This window comes from Pristiophorus japonicus, chromosome 10 (assembly GCF_044704955.1).
Source record: "Pristiophorus japonicus isolate sPriJap1 chromosome 10, sPriJap1.hap1, whole genome shotgun sequence".
NCBI lineage: Eukaryota > Metazoa > Chordata > Chondrichthyes > Pristiophoridae > Pristiophorus > Pristiophorus japonicus.
In genome coordinates, this window is record NC_091986.1 from 29,373,637 (window position 1) to 29,389,853 (window position 16,217).

At 44.9% G+C, this 16,217-nt stretch overlaps 1 pseudogene; it reads left to right on the forward strand.

Annotated features, from left to right (window-relative positions):
• Positions 1–6,816: 6,816 nt before the first annotated feature.
• LOC139274706 (cytochrome b-c1 complex subunit 10-like) lies at positions 6,817–6,984 on the forward strand (annotated as a pseudogene).
• Positions 6,985–16,217: the final 9,233 nt, after the last annotated feature.

Consider the following 16,217-nt stretch of genomic DNA (forward strand, 5'->3'; position numbering starts at 1 on the left):
GGATGTTCTTGCTATTGCGGGAGTGCAGCGAAGGTTCACCAGACTGATTCCCGGGATGGCAGGATCACATATGAGGAAAGACTGGATCGACTGGGTCTGTATTCACTGGAGTTTAATAGGATGAGATGGAATCTCATAGAAACATATAAAATTCTGATGGGACTGGACAGGTTAGATGCAGGAAGAATGTTCCCGAAGTTGGGGAAGTCCAGAACCAGGAGACACAGTCTAAGGATAAGAGCTAAGCCATTTAGGACTGAGATGAGGAGAAACTTCTCCACTCAGAGAGTTGTTAACCTGTGGAATTCTCTACTGCAGAGAGTTCTTGATGCCAGTTCATTGGATATATTCAAGAGGGAGTTAGATATGGCCCTTACGGCTAAAGGGATCAAGGGGTATGGAGAGAAAGCAGGAAAGGGGTACTGAGGTGAATGATGAGCCATAATCTTATTGAATGGTGATGCAGGCTCGAAGGGCCGAATGGCCTACTCCTGCACCTATTTTCTATGTTTCTATGTTTCTATCTATCATATATTATTGGTCGGATATGAGTGGGTGTGGCATCTATTGACTTTACTTCACGCAATGGTGTATACTTTACTCACGTGGCATCACATCAGGTTCTGCAGCTGTATGTGTGGCTGACCAGGGGTGGCTCCCCACTAGTGCCAGCACCCGCTCCTCGATGTGGGTGAGCTCGATGATGACTGGTGACCCGTCACCAGTTCGCCTCTGCTCGGCCCTATTCTTCGAAAGCTTCTTCTGTAAAAGGTAACACCAGCGCGGTATGGCATGAGATCATTGAGTGACATCATTGCTCGGTACTGTCACAGAGGCTGATACAACACATAACCGGCAGATGTAATCATGATTATCATGATAATTATCATTCTTTACCTAAAGTCTACACCGTAAACGCAGCCTTTGAGTAAAACATTCCCGGTATAAGTGCAAGACATCACTTCTGATTATAATCAATCATTACACTTATAATTCAAATTATATAAATAATTAAGTACATGTAAATAAATGTAATGCTTACTCTGGCGGATCCGACAAGTCTTTCCAGTGTTGCAGCACTGGTTGTCCTCACTCACCGTTGAGACCACCTCGGCTATGTCGTCCCACATCCTCTGGTAGACCTTTGTGGTGGGCTTCCCACACCCACCCTGGGTCAATTTACCCCAGCTTGACTCCACCTCCTGCAGGAGAGAGGCATTTGCCTCGTATGAGAATCTCCTCGCTCGTTTGCGTCCTCCCAATTGTTCCTCTCCCACCTCACTGCTTACCCAGCGTCCTCAGTCTCCACAGCGTGCTGTGTCGCCTCCTCTATCCCTTCCATTTTAAATATTTTTTTTTTCAACGAAAACTCGGTGGGAACAACATTCTTTGTGCTCAGCAGTCTTTTTGCTGCTGGTAAATCTCCCTCCTACCTCCCAAAACAGCCAAACAAGCACACAACACACCCACACACGCTTTCAGTTCCTCTCTGCTCCCTCCCTCTCTCTTCTTCTGTGCATGCATTGATGACCCCTGACCTCCTGAAACATGGAAAACGACCGTTGCCATGCTGTTGCTATTGTCGTCGACACTTTATGTCAGAAGGTCAAAAAATTTAATGCTAATGCTCACTTCAGATCGCTCGCGGTAATGGCCATTTTATAAAATAGAAAGTTGGGGTTTGGAAAATGGGCGATAATCTGGCGATCTCAATACCCATATTTACCACCAACGCTGGAAATAATGCCCATTTTTGGGCAATCTGCACAAAAGTGGAAAGTTTAGCCCTTAGTCTCCATGTTGCAAAATGGATAGAGGTGCACTTACAAGGATGATAGCAGAACTGAAAAGTTATAACGCTATCAGGAAAGACCAAACAGCCTGAGGCTGTTTTCTCGAGAGAGGGCTGAAAGGTGACCTAAGAGGTCTTTACAATTATGAAGGGGTTTTATAGGGTAGACGTAGAGAAGATGTTTCCACTTGTGGGGAGTGCAAAACTAGAGGCCATAAATATAAGGTACATAAGAACATAAGAACATAAGAATTAGAAACAGGAGTAGGCCATCTAGCCCCTTGAGCCTGCTCCGCCATTCAACAAGATCATGGCTGATCTGGCCGTGGACTCAGCTCCACTTACCCGCCCGCTCCCCATAACCCTTAATTCCCTTATTGGTTAAAAATCTATCTATCTGTGATTTGAATACATTCAATGAGCTAGCCTCAACTACTTCCTTGGGCAAAGAATTCCACAGATTCATAACCCTCTGGGAGAAGAAATTCCTTCTCAACTCGGTTTTAAATTGGCTCCCCCATATTTTGAGGCTGTGCCCCCTAGTTCTAGTCTCCCTGACCAGTGGAAACAACCTCTCTGCCTCTATCTTGTCTATCCCTTTCATTATTTTAAATGTTTCTATAAGATCGCCCCTCATCCTTCTGAACTCCAACAAGTAAAGACCCAGTCTACTCAATCTATCATCATAAGGTAACCCCCTCATCTCCGGTATCAGCCTAGTGAATCGTCTCTGTACCCCCTCCAAAGCTAGTATATCCCTCCTTAAGTAAGTTGACCAAAACTGCACGCAGTGCTCCAGGTGCGGTCTCACCAATACCCTGTACAGTTGCAGCAGGACCTCCCTGCTTTTGTACTCCATCCCTCTCGCAATGAAGGCCAACATTCCATTCGCCTTCCTGATTACCTGCTGCACCTGTAAACTAACTTTTTGGGATTCATGCACAAGGACCCCCAGGTTCTTCTGCACCGCAGCATGTTGTAATTTCTCCCCATTCAAATAATATTCCCTTTTACTGTTTTTTTTCCCAAGGTGGATGACCTCACATTTTCCGACATTGTATTCTATCTGCCAAACCTTAGCCCATTCGCTTAACCTATCTAAATCTCTTTGCAGCCTCTCTGTGTCCTCTACACAACCCGCTTTCCCACTAATCTTTGTGTCATCTGCAAATTTTGTGACACTACACTCTGTCCCCTCTTCCAGGTCATCTATGTATATTGTAAACAGTTGTGGTCCCAGCACCGATCCCTGTGGCACATCACTAACCACCGATTTCCAACCCGAAAAGGACCCATTTATCCCGACTCTCTGCTTCCTGTTAGCCAGCCAATTCTTGATCCATGCTAATACATTTCCTTTGACTCTGCGTAGCTTTATCTTCTGCAGTAACCTTTTGTGTGGCACCTTATCGAATGCCTTTTGGAAATCTAAATACACCACATCCATCGGTACACCTCTATCCACCATGCTCGTTATATCCTCAAATAATCCCAGTAAATTAGTTAAACATGATTTCCCCTTCATGAATCCATGTTGCGTCTGCTTGATTGCACTATTCCTATCTAGATGTCCTGCTATTTCTTCCTTAATGATAGTTTCAAGCATTCTCCCCACTACAGATGTTAAACTAACCGGCCTATAGCTACCTGCCTTTTGTCTGCCCCCTTTTTTAAACAGAGGCGTGACATTAGCTGCTTTCCAATCCGCTGGTACCTCCCCAGAGTCCAGAGAATTTTGGTAGATTATAACGAATGCATCAGCTATAACTTCTGCCATCTCTTTTAATACCCTGGGATGCATTTCATCAGGAGCAGGGGACTTGTCTACCTCGAGCCCAGCACTACCCCCTTAGTGATCGTGATTGTCTCAAGGTCCTCCCTTCCCACATTCCCATGACCAGCAATTTTTGGCATGGTTTTTGTGTCTTCCACTGTGAAGACCGAAGCAAAATAATTGTTTAAGGTCTCAGCCATTTCCACATTTCCCATTATTAAATCCCCCTTCTCACCTTCTAAGGGACCAACATTTACTTTAGTCACTCTTTTCCGTTTTATATATCGGTAAAAGCTTTTACTATCTGTTTTTATGTTTTGCGCAAGTTTACTTTTGTAATCTATCTTTCCTTTCTTTATTGCTTTCTTAGTCAGTCTTTGCTGTCATTTGAAATTTTCCCAATCTTCTAGCTTCCCACTAACCTTGGCCATCTTATACGCATTGGTTTTTAATTTGATACTCTCCTTTGTTTCCTTGGTTATCCACTGCTGGTTATCCCTTCTCTTACCGCCCTTATTCACTAGAATATATTTTTGTTGAGCACTATGAATGAGCTCCTTAAAAGTCCTCCACTGTTCCTCAATTGTGCCACCGTTTAGTCTGTGTTTCCAGTCTACTTTAGCCAACTTTGCCCTCATCCCACTGTAGTCCCCTTTGTTTAAGCATAGTACATTCATTTGAGACACTACTTCCTCACCCTCAATCTGTATTACAAATTCAACCATACTATGATCACTCATTCCAAGAGGATCTTTTACTAGGAGATTGTTTATTATTCCTGTCTCATTACACAGGACCAGATCTAAGATAGCTTGCTCCCTTGTAGGTTCTGTAACATACTGTTCTAAGAAATAGTCCCGTATGCATTCTATAAATTCCTCCTCAAGGCTACCCTGTGCGATTTGATTTGACCAATCGATATGTAGTCACTAGTCACTAATAAATCCAATAAGTAATTGAGGAGAAATTCTTTACCCAGAAAGTTGGGAGAATGTGGAACTTGCTACCACAAGAAGTGGTTGAGGCGACTTGTATAGATACATTTAAGGGGAAGCTAGATAAGTACATGAGGGAGAAAGGAATAGAAGGATATGCTGATAGAGTTATAGGAAATAGGGCGAGAGGAGGTTCGTGTGGCGCATAAACAGCAGTATAGACCAGAGTGACTAAAGTAAATGTTGGTCCCTTAGAAGATGAAAAGGGGGATTTAATAATGGGAAATGTGGAAATGGCTGAGACCTTAAACAATTATTTTGCTTCCGTCTTCACAGTGGAAGACACAAAAACCATGCCAAAAATTGCTTGTCATAGGAATGTCGGAAGGGAGGACCTTGAGATGATCACTATCACTAGGGAGGTAGTGCTGGACAGACTAATGGGACTCAAGGTAGACAAGTCCCCTGATGAAATGCATCCCAGGGTATTAAAAGAGATGGCGGAAGTTATAGCAGATGCATTTGTTATAATCTACCAAAATTCTCTGGACTGTGGGGAGGTACCAGCAGATTGGAGAGCAGCTAATGTAAGGCCTCTGTTTAAAAAAGGGGGCAGGCAAAAGGCAGGTAACTATAGGCCGGTTAGTTTAACATCTGTAGTGGGGAAAATGCTTGAAACTATCATTAAGGAAGAAATAGCGGGACATCTGGATAGGAATAGTGCAATCAAGCAGACGCAGCATGGATTCATGAAAGGGAAATCATGTTTAACTAACTTACTGGAATTCTTTGAGGATATAATGAGCATGGTGGATAGAGGTGTACCGATGGATGTGGTGTATTTAGATTTCCAAAAGGCATTCGATAAGGTGCCACACAAAAGGTTACTGCAGAAGATAAAGGTACGCGGAGTCAGAGGAAATGTATTAGCATGGATAGAGAATTGGCTGGCGAACAGAAAGCAGAGAGTCGGGATAAATGGGTCCTTTTCCGGTTGGAAATCAGTGGTTAGTGGTGTGCCACAGGGATCAGTGCTGGGACCACAACTGTTTACAATGTACATAGATGACCTGGAGGAGGGGACAGAGTGTAGTACAACAAAATTTGCAGATGACACAAAGATTAGTGGGAAAGCGGGTTGTGTAGAGGACTCAGAGAGGCTGCAAAGAGATTTGGATAGGTTAAGCGAATGGGCTAAGGTTTGGCAGATGGAATACAATGTCGGAAAGTGTGAAGTCATCCACCTTGGGAAAAAAAACAGTAAAAGGGAATATTATTTGAATGGGGAGAAATTACAACATGCTGTGGTGCAGAGGGACCTGGGGGTCCTTGTGCATGAATCCCAAAAGGTTAGTTTGCAGGTGGAGCAGGTAATCAGGAAGGCAAATGGAATGTTGGCCTTCATTGCGAAAGGGATGGAGTACAAAAGCAGGGAGATGTTGCTGCAACTGTATAAGGTATTGGTAAGGCCGCACCTGGAATACTGCGTGCAGTTTTGGTCACCTTACTTAAGGAAGGATATACTAGCTTTGGAAGGGGTACAGAGATGATTCACTAGGCTGATTCGAGAAATGAGGGGGTTACCTTATGATGATAGATTGAGTAGACTGGGTCTTTACTCCTTGGAGTTCAGAAGGATGAGGGGTGATCTTATAGGAACATTTAAAATCATGAAAGGGATAGACAAGATAGAGGCAGAGAGGTTGTTTCCATTTGTAGGGGAGACTCGAACTCGGGGGCACAGCCTCAAAATACGGAGGAGCCAATTTAAAACCGAGTTGAGAAAGAATTTCTTCTCCCAGAGGGTTGTGAATCTGTGGAATTCTCTGCCCAAGGAAGCATTTGAGGCTGGCTCATTGAATGTTTTCAAGTCAAAGATAGATAGATTTTTAAGCAATAAGGGAATTAAGGGTTACGAGGAGAGGGCGGGTAAGTGGAGCTGAGTCTACGACCAGATCAGCCATGATCTTATTGAATGGCGGAGCAGGCTCGAGGGGCTAGATGGCCTACTCCTGTTTCTAATTCTTATGTTCTTATGTTCTTATGTTGGTCCAAATGGTTTGTTTCTGTGCTGTAACTTCGATGTGATTTTGTGAAACAGTCGGCATGACATTAGTGTTCCTGGAATACGAAAGAGGAAAAATAATCGCCAGATATTCCACTGCTGGTTTCTACCCATTGACCTTCTTTGGAAGTGGGTGTGTATGTGTGTTGGGTTAGGACAAGATTAAGCTCAGCTGTTATGCTCCACTGGACAAATAGCCTGCTGGGATTTTGCGGGTGTCGGGCAGCAGAGGGCGAGAGGCGACGCCGAGATGTTGGAGAAAGTTATTGGACCCAAATACGTCCAGCTGATCAAAAACTGGATTCCAGCGATGGCAACATGGGGAGCTGTTGGTAGTGTAGCACTGGTATACGCTACAGACTAGAGAGTAATAGTTGATCGTATCCCGTACATAAGAGGAAAATTCAAGACTGAATGAACTACTCAATGATTAAATGGATGTAGAGGAACAATCCAGTCAAGTGACCAATGGCTTCAGACATCAGGACAGTCAAGACGTTTCTGAACTGAATATTTCTGTTTTTGAACTTTAAAGCTGGAGCAGAATGAGTTTTAGCAGCTTTTGAGGCTGGCTGTATTTATGTGAAAGAAATAGATTGCATCCATTTGAATAATTTGTGTCCTGACTCCTCAGATTATTTGGGTCTTGTCTCAAAATACATCCTTCAGCTTCTAAAATAAAATATGAATACTTGTAATCCAAAAAAAATAGCCTGCTGGGACTCACGGACTGTTATATGAAAAATGGTCACTTGGATGAGGTACTGGAAAATTGTCAGTGACCATGGGACTTTGCCTCAGTGTCAATCACTTGATTTGGAAAAGGAAAAACCGATAAGATAATTGAGATAGGGTGAAGTATAATAAACAGGGAACGTAACTACAGTGTACATTAAAAAGCTATAGTTTTATAGTCTGGACAGGTCTCATTCAGCTTTAATGTAACATTTTTCTAAAGTTTTAAAAAGGCAACATTAACATCTCCAAGACATTATCATTAATATTTTAAAGGTACTGAATAAAATGAACATTAAGTAGAAATTCGTGTAATGCCCTGGAGTTCTCTTGCATCAAATATTTTAATCTGCTAAAGAGACTTGGGGTAAAATGCTCCATTTTACTATCTTGGGGATTACGATATGGTGATAACTTAAGTAAACTATCTAAGTACTGTACTGATGGAAAATGTTATGGCAGATACTTCCATCGGTACTTGGGTTCCCCAGTTTACTTTAGTTCAGAGACGATCCTGGCTTCATTAAAACATGCAAAGAAATGAAATAAATATGATATTCCCTACTTAGCAAGGACACTGAATGAAGATTTGCTTTTAATTAAAAGATTTCATATTTAATTCATGACTACCATTTTGTGTGTTGTTCCCTCTTCCTTTTGTGAGATGGAAATGACACAATAGCTGCAACATCATCCACAATGAATGCTACATCAGGTGTGATGATGTAACATGCATCTCTATTCGATGTTTAGGGAAGCCATTAATCTTACTGAACCACTATGATGATCTCTTCCCCTTCCCTCCCCCGCCTCCTTTCATTAGCACACAGCTGTGCTCTACACAAAAATTGTTTATTGAATCACAAGTAAAGTCAGCTTATTCACGTCGATGTGTGGAGCACCTGACAGAATTGTGTTGCCATCAGTTCAGATGCTGGGATGGGTTTAACAGTACACATGGATTGAGTCAGCACAAGCAGATGCTTCCAATTGCTTACATCTCAACAATTCACTCATCTCCAGTGCAGACCATAAGTATAACATGTGGCCACGGCTGATTTAATCCTAATCCTATTCTTTATTTTTGCTCAAGGTGAAGGGAAACAACCATTGCTTCTTTGACGGATGGCTGATCCAATAATGTTGGTTTTACGCCCTGTCGAAGTTCTGCCATTGTGATTTACACCTCTTCTTGATTCATCTTTTGTTTCTTTACCTGTCCCATCATCATCATCAGAGGCAGTCCCTCAAAATCGAGGAAGACTTGCTTCCATTCTAAAAGTGAGTTCTTAAGTGACTGTGCAGTCCAATACAGGAATTACAGTCTCTGTTATAGGTGGGACAGACAGTCGTTGAAGGAAAGGGTGGGTGTGACTGGTTTGCCGCATGCTCCTTCCTCTGCCTGCGCTTGTTTTCTGCATGCTCTCGGTGACAAGACTCGAGGTGCTCAGCACCCTCCCGGATGCACTTCCTCCACTTAGGGTGGTCTTTGGCCAAGGACACCCAGGTGTCATAAGAACATAAGAACATGAGAACTAGGAGTAGGAGTAGGCCATACGGCCCCTCGAGCCTGCACCACCATTTTATACGATCTTGGCTAATCCGATCATGTACTCAGGTCCACTTCCCTGCCCGCTCCCCATAACCTCTTATTCCCTTATGGGTTAAGAAACTGTCTACCTCTATCTTAAATTTATTCAATGCCCCAGCTTCCACAGCTCTCTGAGGCAGCGAATTCCACAGATTTACAACCCTCAGAGAAAAAAAAATTCTCCTCATCTCAGTTTTAAATGGGCGGCCCCTAATTCTAAGGTTATGGCCCAAGTTCTAGTCTCCCCCATCGGTGGAAACATTCTCTCTGCATCCACCTCGTCAAGCCCCCTCACAATCTTATACATTTCGATAAGATCACCTCTCAATCTTCTGAATTCCAATGAGTAGAGGCCCAACCTTTCCTCATAGGTCAACCCCCTCATCTCCGGAATCAACCTAGTGAACCTTCTCTGAACTGCCTCCAAAGCAATTATATCCTTTCGTTAAATATGGAAACCAAAACTGCACGCAGTATTCCACGTGTGGCCTCACCAATATCCTGTATAACTGTAGCAAGACTTCCCTGCTTTTGTACTCCATCCCATTTGCAATAAAGGCCAAGATTCCATTAGCCTTTCTGATCACTTGCTGTACCTGCATACTAAACTTTTGTGTTTCATGCACAAGTTCCCCTAGGTCCCACTGTTGGGGGTGTTATGTTTGCAAACCTCACCAATGAGTAAGACTTGCCACCAGGGGGCACATCTGTGGGAGACCTAAGGGTCAACTGTGCACCCTGGGCAAGCAGGTATAAAAGGCAATACACCTTGCTGCGTCCTCACTTTGGAGTTACATTAAAGACACCAAGGTCACAATGGTTTGAACTTACAACACAGTCTTGTGGAGTTATTCTGAACTTAACAACTGGCGACGAGTTACAGATCATGAACTTTCATGCGGTAATGGCTGCTGTTGGTATTCTTGAGAGATTTGTTGAGGGTGATGATTGGGAAGCCTTCGTTGAGCATCTCGACCAGTACTTTGTGGCCAACGAACTGGAAAAGGCTGAGACGGCGATCTAGCGCAGGGCGATTCTCCTCACCGTATGTAGGTCTTCGATATATGGCCTAGTCAAAAATCTGCTGGCACCGGTCAAACCAACGGACAAGACTTACACAGAGCTGTGCACGCTGGTTCGGGAACACCTCAAGCCGAAGGAGAGCATCCGAATGGCCAGGTATCGCTTTTACATGCACCATCGCTCCGAGGACCAGAACGTGGCGAGCCTTGCGGGACAGTGCGAATTTGCCGGATCTTTGGGAGAAATGTTGCGGGACTTTTTCGAGCTTGGAATCGGCCACGCAGTCATTCTTCGCAAACTGCTGTCTGCCGAATCCCTAGATCTGAGTAAGGCCATCACGAAACCGATATCTTCACAGCATCGAAGCTGACCGGCAAGTACTGTGCATAAAATAATGCCTTCAGCAGGCAGAACTGTACATGGCAGGGCCTACACGACTGCAGGGGCCAGGCCTAGGGTGACTCAGAGGCCGCTGTGGGTTGTGAATGCGTATCCATTAACACCATGTTGGTGCTGCGGGGGTAGTCATAGAGCCCATCAATGTCGATTCAAGCACTATGTGTGCAAGATCTGTGTAACAACGGGGCACCTCCAGCAAATGTGCAAACGACCTGTGACTCACCACGTGGCAGAGTCAGCAGAGGGTGACCGATCCAGCGCGGATCATGCTGAACGAGCAGGAGAGGCTACTCAACCGGAGGATGAAGAGGAAGTGTATGGGGTACACACCTTCACCACCAAAAGCCCTCCGATAATGTTAAAAGTTAAACTTAACGGCATTCCAGTCTCCATGGAATTGGACACGGGAGCGAGTCAATCAATCATGAGCCAGAAGGGGCTTTTGAGAAACTGTGGGGCAACAAGACACAGAGGCCAAAACTGTGCCCAATTCACACAACGCTGCGCACACACACCAAAGAATTCATATCTGTTATTGGCAGTGCGGCAGTGAAAGTATCGTACGACGGAATGGTGCATGATTTACGACTATGGATTGTACCAGGCGATGGCAGAAGCTGGCTAAGAAAGATCCGATGGGACTGGGACGACATCAAAGCACTGTCTTCGGTGGATGATGCCTCGTGCCCCCAGGTACTAAACAAATTCCCGGCGTTATTTGAGCCAGGAATCAGCAACTTCACAGGCGCCAAGGTGCAGATCTATCTTGTTCCTGGGGCACGGCCTGGTCATCACAAGGCCCGAGCGGTTCCATACATGATGCGAGAGAAAGTCGAGATCGAGCTGGACAGACTTCAACGAGAGGGGATCATATCGCCAGTCGAGTTCAACGAGTGGGCCAGTCCAATCGTGCCGGTGCTAAAGAGCAATGGGACGGTCAGAATCTATGGGAACTACAAGGTAACGATCAACCGAGTCTCGTTACAGGACCAGTACCCACTACCTAAAGTGGATGACCTATTCGCAACGCTAGCAGGGGGAAAGTCGTTCACCAATCTAGATCTAAACTCTGCTTACATAACACAGGAGCTGGCTGAACCATCAAAAAATTTGACGTGCATCAACACGCACGAAGGACTGTTCGTGTACCACAGATGCCCTTTTGTGATTTGCTCGGCTGCGGCCATCTTCCAGAGGAACATGGAGAGTCTGCTGAAATCGGTTCATGGACCGTGGTGTTCCAAGACGACATCTTGATCACTGGTCGCAACACCACTGAACATTTGCACAACCTGGAAGAGGTTCGAAAGCAACTGGATAAAGTGGGACTCCGGCTGAAACGCTCCAAGTGTGTTTTCCTGGCGCCAGAGGTCGAATTTCTGGGGAGAAAGCTTGTGGCGGACGGCATCAGTCCACTGACTCCAAGATGAAGATCATCAAGAATGCACCCAGCCCACAGAATGTGATGGAGCTGCATTCGTTCCTGGACTCCTCAACTATTTTGGGAACTTTCTACCCGGGTTGAGCACCTTGCTGGAACCATTGCATTTATTGCTATGCAAGGGTGACGACTGGGTTTGGGGTAAATCTCAAGAGACAGCCTTTAACAAGGCCAGAAACCTGCTCTGCTCTAACAAGTTACTTGTATTGTATGACCCATGCAAACGTTTCGTACTCGCTTGTGATGCATCGTTGTATGGGGTCAGTTGTGTGTTACAGCAAGCCAATGTGTCAGGCAAACTGCAACCTGTTGCATATGCACCCAGAAGTTTATCCAAGGCTGAAAAAGCCTACATTATGGTTGAGAAAGAAGCTTTAGCATGTGTATACGGGGTTAAGAAAATGCAGCAATACCTATTTGGTCTCCGGTTCGAGCTTGAAACCGACCATAATCCACTTACTTCACTGCTCTCAAAAAGCAAAGGTATCAACACCAATGCTTTGTCCCGCATCCAAAGATGGGCACTAACATTGTCTGCGTATGACTATGTAATCCGCCACAGACCAAGCACTGAGAACTGCACTGGCACCCTCAGTCGGCTACCATTGCCCACCACCCGGGTGGAAATGGCGCAACCCGCAGACTGGTAATGGATGCTTTTGTGAGCGAGGGGATCACCCGTCACGGCTCACCAGATCAGGACCTGGACTAGCCAAGACCCTGTGCTATCTCTAGTAAAAAGCTGCATCCTTAATAGGAGCTGGTTGGCGGTTCCCGGGTAAATGCAAGATGAAACTAAGCCGTTCCACCGACGTAAGGATGAATTGTCCATCCAATCGGATTGTCTCCTATAGGGTAATTGCGTTGTTTTGCCAGAAAATAGACAGGGACCTACGCGACCTACACAGTACCCACCCAGTCATGATGAAGGCTATCACCAGGTTGCATGTTTGGTGGCCCAGCACTGACTCCGAATTGGAGTCATGCGTACTACAATGCAACACTTGCTCACAGGGAGGCCCCCACTGAGCCTGTGGTCATGGCCCTCCATACTGTCCAGGGTCCACGTAGATTTTGCTGGCCCTTTTCGAGGAAAGATGTTTCTAGTAGCAGTGGACGCTTACTCTAAATGGATTGAATGTATAATAATGTCATCATGCACGTCCACTGCCACCATTGAAAGCCTCCGGGCCATGTTCGCCACCCATGGCTTGCCTGACGTCCTTGTTCGTGACAATGGACCATGTTTCACCAGCTCAGAATTCAACGAGTACATGACCCGCAATGGCATTAAGCATGTCAGGTCTGCCCCATTTAAGCCCGCATCCAATGGTCAAGCAGAATGGGCAATCCAAACCATCAAGCAGAGCTTGAAACGCATAACGGACGACTCCCTGAAGACCCGGTTATCTCGGGTCCTGCTCAGCTACTGGACGCACCTCCATTCGCTCACCGGGGTTCCCCCTGCAGAATTGTTAATGAAGAGAGCACTCAAAACCAGGCTCTCCTTAGTCCAACCGGATCTCACCGATCACGTAGAAACCCGGCGGTACCAGCATATCGCGTATCACAATCGCGTGGCTGAATAGCATGACATTGAGATTAATGATCCCATGTTTGTTCTCAATTACGGTCATGGTCCCAAATGGATTGCTGGCACTGTTATAGCCAAGGAAGGGAATAGAGTGTTTATTGTTAAACTGTTGAATAGGCAAACATGCAGAAAGCACTTGGATCAGACCAAACTGCGATTCACTGACAACCAAGAACAGTTTGAAGAAGACTTTACCATCTATGATCCACCAACACACACCCAACCAGAAATCGACCTCGTTGTCAACCACGAGGATGAATCCACCATGCCCAACAGTCTGATTAAACCAGCCGCACCGCAGTGCAGCAATGACCCGACTCATGCCAGGACTTCAACTCAGGCGATTGACCAGGGAACGCAGAGCGCCAGATCGCCTCAACCTGTAAATAACTTGTACATAAGACTTTGGAGGGGAAGTGATGTTATGTATGCAAACCTCACCAATGAGTAAGACTTGCCACCAGGGGGCACACCTGTGGGAGACCTAACGGTCACCTGTGCACCCTAGGCAAGCAGGTATAAAAGGCAATCCACCATGCTGCTTCCTCACTTTGGAGTTACAGTAAAGAGACCAAGGTCACAATGGTTTGAGCTTACAACACAGTCTTGTGGAGTTATTCTGAACTTAACAATGGGGATGTTGCATTTTATCAAGGCGGCTTTGAGGGTGTCCTTGAACTCTTTCCTCTGCCCACCTGGGGCTCGCTTGTCGTGTAGGAGTTACGAATAGAGCGCTTGCTTTAGGAGTCTTGTATCAGGCATGTGAACAATGTGGCCTGCCCAACGGAGCTGTTGAATGTGGTCAATGCTTCGATGCTGGGGATGTTGGCCTGTTCGAGGACGTTAACGTTGATGCATCCGTCCTCCCTGGGGATTTGCAGGATCCATTTGCTTTGTACAATCATCCCTTTTGTCATTTAATCACTTCTGCCTTCCACTCTACCACAGACCTTCCCTTTTGTTCCTTCCTCCCCTCCCCCTTTCCCTGCCCTGCACTTGCTTAAAGCCTGCTACGTCGGTAATTTTTTCCAGTTCTGATGAAATATTACCGACCTGAAACGTTAACTCTGTTTCTCGCTCCACTGATACTGCCTGACCTGCTGAGCATTTCCAGCATTTTCTGTTTTTATTTCTAATATCTCTTTTTGTGGCTCAGTGACAATGTTGACTGGTAATGCCCCTGTGAAGTGCCTTTGGACGTTTTACCATATTAAAGATGCTATATAATTGCAAGTTGTTGTTATTTAGTCTATGAATCACTGATTCCTCTGCAACATCAATGTGTTCTCTTAATGCTCACCTCAAATCAAGACTCTCCTTTGATATTTCCACTCGACTAAACTGGTTCTACAATATCTATCTTGCATGATATTTCTTCCTTCTCAAGTAATCTAAACACTTCTCAGTTCTGTGGTATCTCAATTGAACATTTCACATAATTTTCAATGTATTCCCAGGTCCCTGCTGAATGCAACAGATTATGATTTCATTGGTCAAGTAAATATGGACCACCTTAGGATCTTGCCAAGATCTGAAAAAAATATTATCCTATTGTAGGCTATGTAATCACACACAACTTTCCTTACTCACGCAGACCTCACTCAGACCGTTGTATTTACATTTTATCCCATCTCTAAGTAACATCAGATGAGTTCAGGCAGGTTGGTGTCTTCAGTAGCACAAAGTAGACAATTTTGTTCTGCTGTGAGCAATAATGAATTTCATCACCAGCATCCCACAACTTAACTGCATTTGTAGTGGTGTCAGCTATGGCTCAGTGGGTAGCACTCCTCTCTCTGGATCCTATGGTTGTGGGTTCAAGACCCAGGGGTTTGAGCACAAAAATATCTAGGCTGACACTCCAGTGCTGCACTGTTGGAGGTGCTGTCTTTCAGATGAGATGTTAAACCAAGGCCCCATCTGCTCTCTCAGGTAGATGTAAAAGATATCATGGCACTATTTTGAAAAACAGTAGGGGAGTTATCCCTGGTGTCCTGGCCAATATTTATCCCACAATCAATGTAACACAAACAGATTATCTCTGATCATTATCACATTGCAGTTTGTGGGAGTTTGCTGTGTGTAAATTGGTTGCTGCGTTTTCTACATTACAACAGTGACTGTATTGTAAAAGAACTTCATTGGCTGTAAAGTGCTTTGAGATGTGTGGTGGTTGTGAAAGGTGCTATATAAATGCAAGTTCTTCTTTGTTTGGGCTACTTCCTGGAGATGTCGCCATGATCATTTATTTTCAACAATTGGTCAGCTCTAACGTCTGGCTGATAAACTGACCTGTTGCCGGCAAGTTAATTCATTCTCATGTTGACCAAGTGCCACTATGCAGCAGGTGCACATTGTTTGACATTGTGGTTTGAAATTCTGATAGCTGGCTACTTCAACCTATTCCAGGTCCAGGGCTAATTCTAATGATGGCCTCGATTATATGACTGACCTTACTTAAGCAAATGTCTTCATCCAGCTGGATGCAAATGAACTGGTTGTGAGCCAACTTATCTTGTTCATTTGATGGTACAACAAGAATATACCACGACTAGTCATCAACCCTCTCTTGAAGAAATTCAGCCAGAAAGTGCGCGTTGGACAATTCAGTTTGTATAGAGGTAACTGGTTAATGCTGTCAGCGGTGCATCAATCCTGGTTGATTTTGGACAGGAGACAGCTTTGCCAAATTCTAATGAGGCCCGAGAGTTAAAATAGCCTGAGCCTCACGTTCAACTCTCGCCGCCTCATACAACACATTCTGGAGTGTGTCCAGAATTAAAATTAAGGCTTTATTTAAAGGCACAAGCACTCAGGATTGCTTACTGGGTTTCGTTTCAGATTCTGCTTCAGACCCCATGAAGTCAG